The 17035-nt window shown below is 31.8% G+C and overlaps 1 long non-coding RNA gene across 1 annotated transcript in view; it reads right to left on the bottom strand.

Moving 5' to 3' along the window:
- Positions 1 to 7705: 7705 nt before the first annotated feature.
- Positions 7706 to 17035, bottom strand: part of LOC147658623 (uncharacterized) — a 194177-nt gene continuing 184847 nt past the window's right edge. Inside the window, exons 2-3 of the long non-coding RNA XR_015293579.1 lie at positions 12866 to 12969; positions 7706 to 8126 (exon numbers count right to left, since the gene is read on the bottom strand). This is a non-coding gene — a long non-coding RNA (uncharacterized LOC147658623). The remainder of the gene's footprint in view (positions 8127 to 12865; positions 12970 to 17035) is intronic.

Consider the following 17035-nt stretch of genomic DNA (forward strand, 5'->3'; position numbering starts at 1 on the left):
GGTTTTGAAAAAAAGAAACTCGAAAGGAGAATTTGTGAAACCGGTGGATACAGCGAGAGTTAAATGATTTATCAGTAGGAAGGAAGCATTAATTAAATTGCGCGCGATCTGTTTCGCCTCGCGTGTTTTTCTCTCCCCCTTTTTCTTTTTCATCGAAGGCAGATTTCTCTTGGAAATTGGATGTCGTTTTAAAATCGACAACCTTACGAGAGGCCGCGTTAATTTAAAATGCCGCCCCCGGGTAATATTTCGCGAGTGCTCGAGGCCCGGCTTTGGTAAAAAATATCGGCCAAACAGTTTATAACCGAGGAAAAGTTTCGCGCAAAGGAGAAACGACCTAGCCCCACCTCGCGGGGTGTATTTCACCCTTGGAACGAGATTCCTTGTGTTTCGTCGAAATGATACGCGACAAAGCTCGAATTTGTTTCGGATTAACAAAAGGCGTATCGAAGCGCGACTGAATTCTATTTGTTTCTCTTTTTTTCTTTTCCTTTCCACCGCGATAATTTGTTCGCGAAAATTTGTTAAAATATTCGATTCGTCGCTTGAATCACGTTTTAATCAAGTTGAAAAAGAAGGGGATGAAATGGAATATGTTTATTGATAGAAAGAATTTTCGTTTCGATGCTTGTCTTCGGGATACGATTTTACAAAGCTCTTTTCTATACAGGGAGGATCAAAGATTGAATGTGAAATTAAACTCTCGTTAATTTATCAGGCGCATGTATATCCCGTGTGTATAATTTCCGAGTGAGAATATCTGAAATTTTATTTACTTCAACGCGTCCAGCTTTGGTTTTAATTTGTATTAATTAACAAATAGTAATTTCATACGTTGGAAATACGTTAAATTCTCTTTATATTTGTATGCAACGAGCATATAAAAACGAAAAATAAAAAATTCATTAAAAGGAATAAATTTGAGATAATTATATACGTATATATCGAGAACAGAATTTCAAACTTGTCTTTTTTTTTTTTTTTTTCTTTTTCTTTTTCAACGAGGGGACACTCTCCATTTATTACTTTCCTCTCGAAATTTTCGCGAAATTCTATATCCTCGAATGTTTAAAAGAGGTTTGGGAAGAAAGAAATTCGAAAAGCGGGGAAAAGATATAAGAAAAATAAATTTCGAGATATTCTGAAGCAGGCATAGATGCGAGGACTCCCTCTCCCGTAATTCTAACGAAACCAACAAACACGCGTTCCGAGGAATTTTATACCGTATTCCATTCAAATTCTTGCGCGTTTGCGAAATTCCTGGAATAAACATCGAATTCCATCGCATTGCAAGAAATCGTGAAATTCCTTTTCTCCACGTAACAAGCTGAGTGACAACTCCTCAACCAGAATATTTGCACCGATCGCTTTTAATTTTATTTTCTTTTCATCTTTCTACGTAACATTGATTCAACGTTGTCAAAACAATTTCTCGCAACTATATGCTTTTCCATCTATTTCAAATTAAAGAAAATTGTAAAAGAAAGAGAAAATTGACGCGTTAATTTTTTTATATAAAACTTTCCTATATGACTTTCCTCTTCAACTTGTGTATACTAAAAATGTTGATAAGTATTTTTGTAATTAATACATTTTGTTGAAATTTTCAGGAAATTATTTGTGAAAAATATTGGATCTTTTGACCAATATTCGCGTATTTCACAAAACCCGTTAGAATTATTATTGTCTCTTGGCAAACGCAAAAAAGTCATCAGTAAATAATATAGTTTAATTTCATTGTTGATTATATTTTCCGAGTTTTCTTGGATTTCTAATTCACTGTCACTTTCTATATATTCATCTTCGATTCTTTCACAATCACGTGTCTGATAAATCACCGTTAAATCAAAAATAAACTTTTAAAAATTAAACTACTTACGCTCCTTCATCTTCATCTCGGTTCAAAATTTGAATCTCTCTACTCGTCGTTTAATCGTCGATAACAAGTGAATTCCCAATCGTGGAAAATAACGTCACTCGTTCGTCGTGTATCGCTGCGACAATAAGCATTCGTGAATCGTATTAAACCGTTCACCGCATCGCGGTCCAAGGCAATCCATTTTCCCGGTTCGCGGTGCTATATTGAATTTTCAGTTATGCACACACACACACACACTACTCCTGTGTATGTCCGCCGTGCGTAATTTGCAACGATAACGATACTACGTCCGCCCGACACCTGGCAATGAACTATTTTCGGCCATCAATCCGCGAATCCCGTATTATTCGCCCCGATAATAGCCGGCCGAATGAATTCCGGATGAAAAATTTCGTCGAAACAGCCTACTCTTTTGTAGATCGTTTATATTTCCCGCGCTTTCAACGAATCTTTCGATTGCACAAGGTGTGCTATGTTGTAAGAAGTAAGTAGATTTTCATAGTTTGGAAATGTTTGATAAACCTGATTAATTGTAATAGAAATCGAAACGAATGTTGGTACATAAAGATTCGACATGGAGAATCATATCTCACTCTCAACGTTTTATTAAATAAATAATATTGTGTTAGTGTTTGTTAGTTTCTTATTTAATTCTTTTCTTCTTTTGTTTTTGATTGTTGATGTTTTTCTTGTTGAGATACGTTACGAAGGAATACTGTTAATAAATTAAATCAATTTTTTACATACTATTTATTTTTCTTATTAATAATTATAAATTTAAATAATGCATTTATATTCAATGATTAATTATAGAATTTAGAACAAAAACTACATGTTTGAACAAGTTGATACAATTAGTCTTCTGATCTTCCAGTCTCTATCTTCGTATTCCTACTTCAAAAGAATATCTAACTAACGTGGTATTTCGTGCTATCCCAACACTATTTATCAAATGCACGACGAGATCTAGGGCGTTAAGTCGAATTATTCTTCGAATTCGTGTCATTTTCATTCTCAATTCGGTCCAATTGACGGGGTAAAATTTTCAAACGAACCACACAGACGTTGAATATCGTTAATTTCCACGTCGTAATCTTAATAAAATTCGCTTTGCACGAGTCTACGAGGTTATTAGATATGAATCGCGTTAACACGCGCTGTAAGCGTTCCTCGAGCACGAGCTAATTGCAGGGAAAGAAGAGATGGATAGATAGACGGAAAAAGGAAGGAGGGGAGGAATTCTTCGAGTCGATTCTTCAACGTCGAATCACAAATTAGCACAGGTTGCGATACGATTTAATTACAAAGATTTCTTTAACTTTCCCTTCGATTTGTATTTTTTTTTTTTTTTGAATTCAAGATGTTCAAAATTTTAATTATTCGTTGACACTTAGATTATAAATTTGTAAAGAATTTTCCAAAGTATATCTATATTAAATTTTGAAATAAAATACTTTTAAATATCCAGAATAAACAGTTGATATTTTTACGTACGATCTGTAAATTACAAACCAATTTGGATAAAACATGGGGATAATTATCGTTGAAATTTGAAACAGAGAGGTATCTCTGCAATGATTTGCGTGAAAGCTCGCGTCTACGCCTTTGCATGCGTAAATCTGAGCATGCCTCCTTTGTTCCTCCTTTCATTCTCTTTACATTGAACGAGTATACGAAGCGCGTGCCATTTTTAAAATGAGATCTTCGTTGCGAATCCTTTCTTTTCTTTTTTTTTTTTTTTGCCAAACGTGAAAGCATTCGTTATTTATTGCAAGAATTGTGCTTAAAAAACTGAATTTTTTTATATAGTTTTGCACGATTCGTTCCGTGCAAAAATTTATTTCCCTCGATTCGAATCTCTCGTTAAAAATCCTAGGCGTATCTCTATTCGATTTCATTTTGTTCGTGCATTTTTCTCCCGAGAGAAACGTCATTCCAAAGGGGAATGTTGCACGAGAACGAGAATGTAATAAGTACCTTTGAACGTGGGACCGAGACAACAGCTATTCAAATATCTTGCGGCGAGTGACGCGAGCTTCGTTTTAAACGCAAACGAAGAATCCCTCCGTATCCTTCCGTGGCATTCGAACACGGAAATTTTAATTTCCTTTATCTTTTACGCCTTTCGAACGCGTATATTTATTAACTTCAATCATTTGTTTTTAAAAGTATGTGTTTTTTTTTTCGTTCTTTTTTAAAAAAATCGCCCAAATGTTACTGTCGAAAGCCGTAAGAAGGGAAGTAGTTTTAATATTTTTATTTTATATATTTTAAAATAGAATTTAGTTGGGATATATATATATAAAATTTCGTTTCCAAAGTCGATTTTAAATATTTTGAATATAAGCCTCTAATTGGCTGTCCAACTTCAACTCAGTTCTACATTATTATTATCGCTTGTATGCTTTAAGGAAATTTTAATTGAAATTCGAGCTTCCAAATAATAACGCTGATAATTGTGATTCTCGGTTTGATGCAGTTCGATTCGAACGGCAATTTATGTTTGATTTTTTGACAATATAATATAAAAGTATAATCTTATAAAGTGTAGAATAATATACTATCGAATGATTTTTTTACATGAAATTGATAGTCGTGGCGATAGAAATATTATTTCTAAAGTTTGAAATTAGTTCGAGCGAAGATTTCGTTGTTAAATGACGAAATTATTTCTATTCGTTGAAATTGAGAGAAAGAAAATAGTGATAAAAATAGAGATGTAGTATAAGAAGGTGATAATAAAATAATAATTACTTTATTATTAAAATATCACACGAAACAACGATATAGATTTTAATATAAATAGAATATAAATTTTCTTTCTTTGTGTGTAAAGATACGTAAAATATTAAAATATTTTATACGTTAATTTGTGCGTGAAATCATTTCGAGTAGCTAAGAAATTCGTCTGGAGTTCGGTCGAGCGAAAAAAAAAGCTTGGAGCGCAAGGGGATAATATTTAACGATATAATAATAAATTTTGAAAATAAAACGAATATAGGATTCGTAATCGAACGAAACGATTCAAATTTTTTGTGATTTCGAAATGGACAAGAAAAAGATGAGAACGTACAAAATAATTTCGTAATTGGAATTTAAAATCGAAATTCTCATCGCATTAATAAAACTAAATTTATATTTTTTTCATTTTGATCGTGGATGATTCACAGAAAAATATGTAAAGATAATTTTTATCCAGGTTTCGTCCAAAACGAGCAACGAACACAAGTGGAGCTAATCTCTATTTTTGACAAATAGGACGATTCATTCGTGCAGCACCAGTGACAGGTTTAAACTTGTCCAATAACAAATGAACAGGCATTTGGATAACACGCAACAACACTCGCTATTTCATTAGCTTGACATTTTGAGAACTGGTGAATTGAATTCGATCATTGGCCAATTCCAGCTTTCGCATTTATCCTGGATTCGAGTCGTAATCATTCGAAGTGACAGAGTGTTAAATTAAGCCTTAAGGAATTCGTTGAAACGAATATTCAACGTGGATTTACAAAGCGTTTAAAAATTCGAAATATTCGAATGCACGTTTATTACTCCTTTTTAATTTAAACGAAATTTATTTCACTTCCTATCGTGAAATTGGCAGTTGTATTTTTGGTGGAGTGTTTTATAACGTTCGAATAATTGTTTTTTTTTTTTTTCTTTTTCCTTTTGCCCCAAAACCGATATAAAAATGTTTTTTACGAACGAATTTATGAACGATTCTTTGATAATTTCTTCTGGCTCTCTGATGTTTCATAGTAATTTCTCCAAAAGACTATGAAATTATTCCTGAAAAATTTATACGAACTGTTGTTCGATATATTTGTTTATTTACAATATACAACTTTTTGTGAACGAATTTATGAACGATTCCTTGATAATTTCTTCTGGCTCTCTGATGTTTCATAGTAATTTCTCCAAAAGACTATGAAAATATTCCTGAAAAATTTATACGAACTGTTGTTCGATATATTTGTTTATTAACAACACACAACTCTTACATCGTTACTTGTTCGAGTCACAATTATTCCACTCGCGAATCGAGCAAATTATGCACGGATAGAATCCATTGTTCCCTTGGGGGGGGGGGGGGAATGACAAGGAATAAAATGGGAAATTCAACGACTCATCGTGACGCTCCATTAATATTATTTATGTAAAAAATTCCGGAAGATCGTGTCGGATATTTTAGCCATTCACGCGGCCCCCCAGAGTCGTTTAAATTTCTATTAAGAACATGATTTGTGCTAAAGACCGAACGAGAAGATTGAGTCGGATCTCGTGAAAGAGGAATCTGAACACTCTTATTTCCCCTGTTTCTTAATGACATTCCATCTCTCCTCTTTCAATTTACTCGAACGATTCTTCGTGAACGCTTCTCCTAACACGTGTCTGTCTCTCCTTGTGAATGAATAACTGTGGACACTTTCCATACGTGGAAAAATCGTCCATTGATATGTTTGAAACGTTATTTGAAACTAAAATAATCGAATAATACAAAAATAGAGATACGCAGATTTAAATTGTTCGTAATTTAATAAACAAAGGTGTTAAAGGATTTAGGTATATCATTACGATTGTTCTAGCTTTTAAAATCGATTCTTTCGCTCGAAAATTTTCATTCCAGTTTTGTGAAGAAGTTATTAATGGAAATATTGGCCAATCATGAAGCAAACGGTAGACCTGTCGTGGCCAGGGCAGTAGTAGTTGGGTACGTGTCGTTGTCAGTAATGATTCCTTTTTCGATGCACAATTAATTGCAATTTCTTATTAAATTATAATAAAAAAGGAAATTCACAAGGAAGAGGAATCGTAACAGTAGTAACAATAAGATTAAATGCAATTCTTTAAATTAAATTAAAAGAGGAAACTCAAAATAAAGGCAGAGAAATCGTAAAAATAGCATAATAATTAATGATCGATATTAAATTTAATGGATGAGTGAGATTTATATTATGTGATAGTAGAAATCAACATCATCGAATATAATCGTGTTGCTTCGATTATTTGTTCAATTCCGCTGACGGCACATACCCATCGCTACTATTGCGGCGCGACAGGTCTAGGCTGTGATTGGCTAGTATTTTTCATTAATAACACTTCGATAAAGCTAATAAAATGGCAATTTTCGAAAAGAGAAAAGTTGAAGTTTGAAAAGAACGACGGAGGAATCGTCAGTTGAGCATTTTCGATTTTTGATATATTTTATTGCTTGTTTTTCAGAATCTATTTACCAAAATTTTATAATTATAATAAAACATTCAGAGAGATTTATTCATCAGAGAGCGTCCTCAGTTTGTAAAAAAAAAAAAAAAAAAAAAAAAAAAGAACAATGACAAATATTAGGAGACGAGATTAACAATGAGAACAAAAAAACTAACGATCACAAAGTGTGATTGAATCGTAAATAAAATTTATAGAATATTTTTGAATGAAAATGGTGGATCGAGAAAAATTCTATGAATAAATAAAATCTATTAAAACGAGGTGAAACGTGAAAATACATTTTAAATATGAAATCATAAAATGCCAATATAAAATGAAATTCGATTTTGGCATTTCAACATCGTTCTACCGAATATAATCGATAATTTATTTTCGATGGCTATACAAAAATGTTTTATAGCTTCGTATTTCATCGATAATACATCTACTACATTCGGTATATCTCTATCGAATTAAATCAAAATAAGAGAACATGTTTCACATATCGAAATATACGATTACGTAGAGATGTGATGAAATAAAATATATATATGAAGTGCAACTAGAGACGTAATGTAACCATAGAATACGAGCGATAATAAAATAAAACAAATATTTCAATACAACTAAATTTATAGAACAAACTTTCCCTTACAAATAAGAAGTTATATATTTGCCACTAATAAAATTCATAATAAATATGCTAAATATTCTCTTTTTTCTTTCTATTCGAATAATTTGTAATGAAATTGTAAAACCGAAGATTTTTCGTACAACTTCATTGATCACGTTCCTTCTAAAAGCTCGTCGTTCGACCCACATCCATATACAGATATATTTTAATCCATGGTGGCATCGATAATTATACCAACTCCGGGGATGGTGCGCAAGTTGGAACGATTATGCCGTGTTCTGATTAATGCGTCAACTTGGTTGGTTGACCGATTCGAGATTTTGCCAGGGCGGCGCCAATCAAGAGACTTGGTCGGGAAACTTGAAAGCTGTGCCATCGGGATTCTATACTTGGCACAAATGGTCTCTGAAAGGAGAAAAGCGTAATTATCGAACAACATTTCTTGCCGGCTGCAACTATTTCAATCTCGCTCCCACGGAGCTTCGGTATCGTTTATTAAACATTGTCATGTTTGTTACGCTTGCGCACGAAAGTTGGAGAGCAAAGAGTCCCCTGTTGTTGAAAATTTCATCCGCTCGCCAACTTATCCCGCGACAAACGAAACGCAATTAACCGAGATCGTTACCTTTGACTTTACCCTCTATCTTCCGGATTGTTGAGCACGCTTTCACGATGCTTTGTCATTCTTTAATATTTTTTCGTTCATACGTGCAACTTGATTCTTTCGAGATTTAAGGAAAGGTTTGAAGTCAGGCATTGAAAGTTGATGCACTCACAAGTTCGAATTATAATAAGCATCCAACGAAAGAAATAAGGAAAAGAATTTTGTTTTAATTTCGATTCTTTTATTAACGATTATTCTTCAAGAGCGAAACATTGTTTTTCAAGTTCAAGGACATCTTGGCCAAGTTTTGTATAACAATAATAATGAAAAAGGAACGGTAAATAATCAAAAGTAAAGAGGATATTTGATGAATAATTCTGCAACGATATAGTTTTGTCTTTTTAAATCTAATCGTGTGGAAGAATTTATTGATTTTCGGCAATCATCAGCCTACTCTTCAACTTTTTGTTAATTACTTAAAGTTTGCCGACAAGTTTGGCAACGTGTAATTAAGTTGCCGCAAATATTTGGTCAGCTAAATTATCGGAAATGAACGAGGCGAGTTTATCATCGAGCCAAGGGTAAACTTTCCAACCATTAGAACCGGTCAACGTAGTACTCCTTTACGTGGCCCTCTTTACGCAAGGCTCTGCTTTCCTTTTTCATTATCCGATCCTTAAGCGAGAAACGAATTTCACAAAGAGATTTCTAAGAAGATTCTTCTAACAAGCTGTTTATCTTGCTCCATTGCATCGAATTTTTTAACTTCTTCGCGAAGCATTAATTAAATATTAATAATTCCCTCTTTTTGTATCGGAAACGTAGAAATTATTCGAACACAAATATCTCGACTTTACGAGTACTTGTGTTATATATTCCTGCGTATATTTCAATTTTTTGAAAAAAAAAAAAAAAAAAAAAGAACGAAACGAGGCGTGCAATCCTCATAGTGATAAATTTTCTCGAGAGGAGATTAATCGACTGGCAAGAACTGTAGCGAGCACCACTGACACTGTAGAAAAATGCAACGTCGGACAGGTCTACGCGTTCAAGCTGGCCGGCCGCGATCAGCGAAACCTATAATTTTCTTTCCGGATGGAATACCCTATTCGATGATGAATTACTTGTCGTCGTAGTCGAACGTTGGGTGACACGCGAATCATGTTGCGCCGAGTAAACGCGATATATTTTTTCCCTGCCACTTGTTCGATAAAACGCGTTGGCTGGATGAAAATATGTTCCTTCTTTTTCTTGGAAAATTGAACGGTTTGGTGAATTTTTTATTACGAGAGGTGGAACGAGGAGGATGGATGGACGGAGGGGTCGATTAATGCCCGAGAGAGATAAGTATAGTTAGTATAATATAGTAGACCCTCGAAATTCGATTACAATAGTACTCGTGTTATCAAGAGATTTTAAAGTTTCGAATTAGTGCAATTAATTTCGTTGCGGGCGTTCGAAATTAAGCAAAGAAAACGAGTTTAATAATCGAATGTTTTTATTTTATAATTATTATTATTATGCTGTTTCTTTGGAAAAATATTGAAATAAATTATTTGACTTTTTTTATTCCGAATTTCTAATGTATTCTAATATGAAATATTTGTACTATTAGATATATCTTGATTTTGTTTATAATTTTATCTCGTGATAAGATGTCTCCTCGAAATTCGATTACAATAATACTCGTGTTATCAAGAGATTTTGAAGTTTCGAATTAGTGCAGTTAATTTTGTTTCGAAATTAAGCAAAGAAAAACGAGTTTAATAATCGAATGTTTTTATTTTATGATTATTACTATTATTGTTATTGTTATTTGCTGTTTCTTTGGAAAAATAACGTAATGAAATAAATTATATGATTTTTTTTTATTCCGAATTTCTAATGAAATTGAAAGAAAAATTGAGTAAATAATAAGATAAATTAAAAGTATTATAGGATTATTATATAATTTATTTATAAAAATTGTTATAATTATAATAATAAGAAATGAGAATATAAATTTTGAAATATAAATTGGTATTATTTTCATTTAAAATTTTTTAAAAGTCAAAAAATAGTTTATTAAAAATAATAATTTTGGGGATTATTGATATTTATTTATTTAAATTTTTTCGAAATTTTAATTATTTTAGCAGAAATAATATTTTATATATTTAATTTACAAAATTAATGTTTCTATTCAAACTATTTAGCTTTAAATTTTAGAATTTATTAAAATTGTTTTTATCTTTTTCATTATACTTTAGCTGTAATTTTTTAAGTTTATTAAAATTATTTTTATATTTTTATTTATATTATAATATTATATTATAATATTTATTTTATAATTATAATAGAATTTGTAATAATTACCATTTTATTTTCAATAATTTATTTTCAAATAAATTCTTGATTATTTTTAATTTATTCAGTTTTTTCTGTATGTGAATTAGTTTTAGGATTATCTTTATTTATAAGAATAAATTATAAAGTTGGTCATCAAAGCTTGAAAATAACAAATTTAATTTAAATGTCTCTATATCATCTCTTATTTAAATGATTGTATGATTCTAATATGAAATACTACTGAATTATTATATCTTGATTTTGTTTATAAACGTTTATAATTTTATCTCGTGACACGATGCCTGTTTTCTCAACTGCTTGAAGATCGCAGATCGTGTAATTTCTAAATATACGTGTGCGTGAAAATCAGACTTTCTGTGAACAGGATTTGACATCAACGTTGAAATAATATTAGAAATTGAACAACTTTAGTTTCGATATTAAATTTAGATTATTTTGATCATGGATGCATATTTGCTTACTGTTAAATTTTTATAAATCGATCAATTTCTTTCCTGCTTAAAGTACAATTCAGCTTTAAACAAATCCTTCCTCAGGATTTTTCTTTCCTATTATTAGTCCTCTTTACTTATTTTGTAATCTCGTATCATTACACGTATATATACAAATTTTTAGATGTCAATAATAATATAGTATCATTATGCAATCCATAAAATAACTTATCGAAGCTTATACTTTAAATGCAAAATACACGAAGCTAACTATGAAGATGATGCATTTTTGAAATGCCAAGTTCATTCAAGATACGTATTACGATAATATGAAGGAACGAGAATAAAAATTAACCCCTTTCCGTGAAAATGATGCTCGAAAACAGTTGCGATACGAGTCGAAATACAAGTATAAAAATAAATGTGATATTTGCTTTACAGCTCTTGTGGACGTAAGCAGTAATGTACAATAATATAAATCACAAATAACAACACTTTAATAGAAATTACCAATCTTCTTAAGAATGTGATAACACTACGCCTTAAAAATAAATAGTATATTACATTAATACAAAATTAATCTATAAAATCATTTTGTAATTTTATTCAAAAAATAAAATTATTAAATCTCAAACATCACGTTTGCTTTGCAACGTAGATTATAAAGAATCGTTACCTTCTCGTAACTAAAATCTAAATCACTAAATCATTTTCAGACTCACTCGTTATAGTACGAGAAGGAATATTATTGATACAATAAATTAAAAAAAAAAAAAAAAAAAATAACCTGTACAAATAATTCGATAAAAATAAACCCGAGCGCGGAAAAATTACACACGGCTGGTCACCAATCGCGCAATAAAAGAGCGGGAAAAGTTGATAAACAAGGCGTGTGCGCGTCGCATTATCGAGCGATGTTTAATAATGGAAAAGCAAATACGGCCGTTGATCGAGGAGGGACGTTTATTGAATCGGGGCAGGCGACAGCCGTTGCGTTAAGCGGGTCATCGATTATAAGTCAAAAGCGTCATCCATCAAACGACGCAGCAGCGTACACCACGCGTCTACACGTGAGGGGCAAGGGAGGAGGGGGTGGGGAGGAGAGAGGCTCTAAATATGCAACGAACTGTGAACTTTTCTCCGCTCCGTGTAACAGTTTCCTTCGTTTCTCGCCGGGATTGCCGTGGCCCGTGCCTTTACACCTGGCTGCATGCGATCACAGCCTGGGATAATACTTGCCCGACCGGAAGTTATAGTTCACGCTAGCCTGCCTCGAAATCGTTCGTAACGAGACGCATTAAGGGCGGCTAGTAGCGCGTCTCATTTAAAAGAACTTTTTCTCTCCGCTGAATCGAACTGATTTCGTTTGTTACTTTTGCAACTCGTTTTTTTTTTTTTTTCTAATTAACACTCATCGTGAGTGTAACAATGAATTTATATGATATTCGAAAAATCCGTCTTCCCTTTGAAGAGAAATTTCGAGGTATCGAAAATACACGTACGATTTTGTTAAATTGTAATGAACGCATTTCTTGTAAGTCGTTAACATTGAAAGGTAAAATTACTAATCTTTGTAAAAAAAAAAAAAAGAGAGAGAGAAAATCAATCACAAGGAAGAAAAACACGTATCGAAATTCGTTGAAACGATTAAAATCGATGCAATAAACGATGTAATGTTCATTGTATCCGTCATCACATCCGATTTTTTCGCGCGAACAATAGTGGCGTGTATTTCGTATCAATGACACCGTGATACGTACGATGAATGGTGATAAAATTGCGTTGGTGTCTGCAGGCCACGTGGGAAATTCGGTTCGCGTCAGGCCACGCTTGTCACACGGTTGACGGTCCGATGTGTACGTACCTGGAACACATCATAATCCGTGAAACTTTTGAACACGTTTCGTGGAAACGCGATACGTAATCGGAAACCTTTCGGTGTACAACCTGGCGGCAAACAACAAAGATCATTCGCAAAGTCGCGAGGAAGTATGGATAATTTTTTTTGATTAAAATTTCTTATCTTGTATTTCGTAACTTTCTAAAAGAAATCTTAAAAAATTTTCTTTTTTTGCCGTGCCATTAATATATTTTACCAGTTTTCAAATGTTCCACGAAAAGTAAAGAAGGAAGCCTTTTTAAGCTAAAATAAGAAAATTTCGAATTTCTTTTCTGGTTATTGTTAATCGAAAATTGATGGAAATATCTCTTTTTTACTTACTGATGAAAGAATATTCGAGCAATAGAAAGCAATAGAAATATTCGAGCAATGATTTTTTATTTTTTTATTGAAATTTTAAACATATACGTGTGTATGCGTATATAAAGTTTTAACAACAATTTTAAATGTTTAAACGTTTTAATTAAAAAGTATAAATGTTCGAATAGTTCGATTTAAAACGTGAAATTAATATTTGTTTCTCCGAATAAAATTCTATCGATTCGTTATTTAATATTACGTGTTCCAGGTTTTTTTTTTCACCATCCTGCAATCACGTTGGAATCAATTTGTTACTTAAATTCTATATCTTTAAACGACGATATTTTATGGGGAATCAAATGTCGCAAAGATGGAAAATAATTAGGCGAACGTCGAGGAAGATAACGTTTTACGCAGTGGAAGGAATCGAGAGAACGAGAAATATGAATATAAAAGTGTAATCGAGAAACATTGGTTCTTTTCACGTGGAATCCGATAAGAGAAGAAGGGAACAATCTGCTTCCTTCTTTTCATCGTTCTTTCAACTCTCCACCATTGTGATACGAGGAATTATCTCACGTACGAAAATCCACCCTCGACAACGGTCTTTCATCGAAATATTTTCGGGGAAAGATCGATCAACCGTGTCCACTTTTCATCCTTTCTCTCCTTTTTCTTTTTCTTTCTCGCTCTGCAATCTTTCAACATTGTCAACTGCAATGTCTTCTTCGTGCCAATGATTTTTACCATCTTGAAAGCAGGAAAGGTATCGGTTCGAATCATCTAAGAGGAAAAAATAAAGAATAAAAATTCGGATAGAAGAAAGAATTAAAAATATAAAATTGAAATTATTAAAGAAATTAAAGAATACTAACATTTGTAATTTTAATATAGATAAATGTATTGATAATTTCTTCGTTTAATATTCAATCTTGTGCATCCAAAGATTACTTCTTGATATATTTATCTATATTTTATTCGTATATAAAATTGCATGAAAACATTACTTATTTATAGTAATACTTTTCTTCTCTTAAATTTAAACTAATTTATCGAATTGTCGATAATGATTTACAAAAACAAGATAATTAAGTGCATACTATTTTGCTAATTTCACTTTTTTTTAATATATTCGTTTTACTATTTCATATCATGTATTAAAAATCAGTTTTTCCAATGGAATATATTTCGTCTAGCAGTATATTAAATCTATAATGTAGATATCAAAGTACTTAAATAAATTTATATACTGTGAAAAGAAACTTTATTCTTTTTTAAACTTGAAGTGAATTATAGTATATTCAATTTAATGATGATTTATATTTTTCTTTATTATTACTTATTTTTCTTATTAATTAATTGTGTTATATAAAAATCACTAATAGTAATAGTAATAATAGTAATAAATCGTAATCCTTTCGATAAGCATTATTTACGACAATTGGAAACAATTTACGACTTTATATTCACGTTGTTTCTGGTATAAAATTATTTTTATAGTATAAAAAAAAAAAATTTTTCCAAACTCTCGATGGTCAATTCATCTCTGTATTCCATCCTACAAGACTCGATAAAGGTTTCGAAAAAAAATCCACACCATATATTCATTCTGATCAAACTCTCCAATATTTTTCTCTTTTCATGGAGAAAATTTATATATATAAATACATATATATAATACAGATAAACTACTAGAAAAAAGTTAAAGATTCAATCCTATTGAAATTATTCATCTTAATAAAAGATTAATTAGTGAAATACCATTTTCTTTCTTTCTTTTTTTTTAAATACAAATACTATTATTGTATTGTCATAATTTAATATATAAAAATCACTAGTAATAAAATATCCTTTTCGATATTTTTTTTATACTACAAAATTATTTTTGTAGTATAAAAAAAAAAGTTTTCCAAACATAATATATATAGATAATACAAATACACATATAATACAGATAAACTAGAAAAAAGTTAAAGATTTAATCCTATTGAAATTATCCATCTTAATAAAAGATTAATTAGTGAAATACCATTTTCTTTCTTTTCTTTTTTTTTTTTTTTTTACCTTTTTCTGATTCTGTGAAAGACACAGGTAGATAGAGTCATTGATAGACGTACACGCGCACTTGTTGCACGCATGAAAAGCTTCGATCCGTGGTCACCGCGATAAAATAAGTTTTATACGCAATACGAAAGTGACGCGAGGGTGCGAGCCGGAAATAGCCGGCCGCCACCACCGTTTTCATTCGACCAAGAGGGGGGAAAAAGGAGAAAAGAAAGGCGAGCGGTGAAAAAGGTGGATTATATCTCAATATTCCACTTATGCACCATGTTATACAGCTTTTTCTCTCTCTTTTCTTCAATAACTGGCAAAAGAAGAACACTTGAGGATGGTCTTGAGCAAGGATTTTTCTTTTTAAGCGAAGTTTGGGAAGGGAAAGTGAAAAGGAAAACGATTTTCAAAAAAAAAAAAGGGAAGGAAGAAGGAAAGAAGAAAAAAGAAAAAAGAGGTACACGCGTGGCGGCAGCTGGGAGGAGAGAAACTTGAGGAAAGTAATTAGAAGCCATCGTTCGAAGGAAACGAGAGAGAAGGAAAGTTTCGAAACCCCTGTTGGCCATGGCTGAATTTGCCAATTTTTTTTTTTTTATTTCACACTCGAAAGAAAATTTGATCCTTTTCGAATATTGTTGTCAGATTTCCAGAAAGCGAGAAAAATGTTTATACAATTGCTTGTATAATATTTTCACTAGCGTTGACGAGCTATAGCGTGGAACACAAATCACGGCACGGGAAGTGACATCGAAATATCGATTTAACAAAGTCGTTCTCTGGACACAGCTCGAACGTTATATTGAATAAATTAGCATCGTACGAATAGTTGTAAATAAATTAATTATTGTGATTATTATACATACAAAAAGGAGATTATTACGGATGGATTTAATTGTTGCTCGACGCAACAATATGTATAAATATTAAAATCCTTATTTCTGGTTTTTTTCAAGAGTACAAAAAAATGGAAAAGAGAAGAAATGAAAATTTGCTGATGAATTTTAATAAAAAAATATTTATAATAATAATACTATCATTCGTCATTCACAACGAAGGCAAACTGATATTATTTATTGCCACCTTTTCCATTGAAATGTAATTATTGCCTATAATGATATTGTAAAAGAATACTCATAATCATAGTCTTACATTTTCTCAAAAAATGTTGTATCAAAAAAACGTATTATTATTTTATAGAAAAATATTTATCGGCAGGATAAAAAGACACGAGAAGCATAACGAAGAAAATATCAATATACGTGCAAGCACTTTCGTCCAAAATTATTTTCTGTGATGCATTTATGGACACGCTATAGATGGATAGTTTTAAAGTTAAGAACAATGTCACGGACTAATCGATAGTTGCAACAATGAGATAAACGTCATAATGTCTTCGCTCGTCGAAAAACACGTTTGACATTTCATTTTGTTAAATGTCGAGCTGCAAACGAGATTTGCCTCGTTCGTTTTCACGTCACGTTCGATTCCCGGATAAGTAACGGAATTTCAGGAAATTTCTCTGGCCCTGTATTGGATGTATTGGAAATATTCTTAAATACCGCTTCGAATTTTTACCCAGAAGAATTCTGTGTCATCGTTTAATTAAAAACACAACGAATATTAATCGAGAATCTGAGAGCAATAATGGAATAAGTCCATTATTTCGTTTCCCTTTATA

This window comes from Apis florea, unplaced genomic scaffold (genome assembly GCF_048593485.1).
Source record: "Apis florea isolate Af1SG1 unplaced genomic scaffold, ASM4859348v1 contig_1794_pilon, whole genome shotgun sequence".
Lineage (NCBI taxonomy): Eukaryota > Metazoa > Arthropoda > Insecta > Hymenoptera > Apidae > Apis > Apis florea.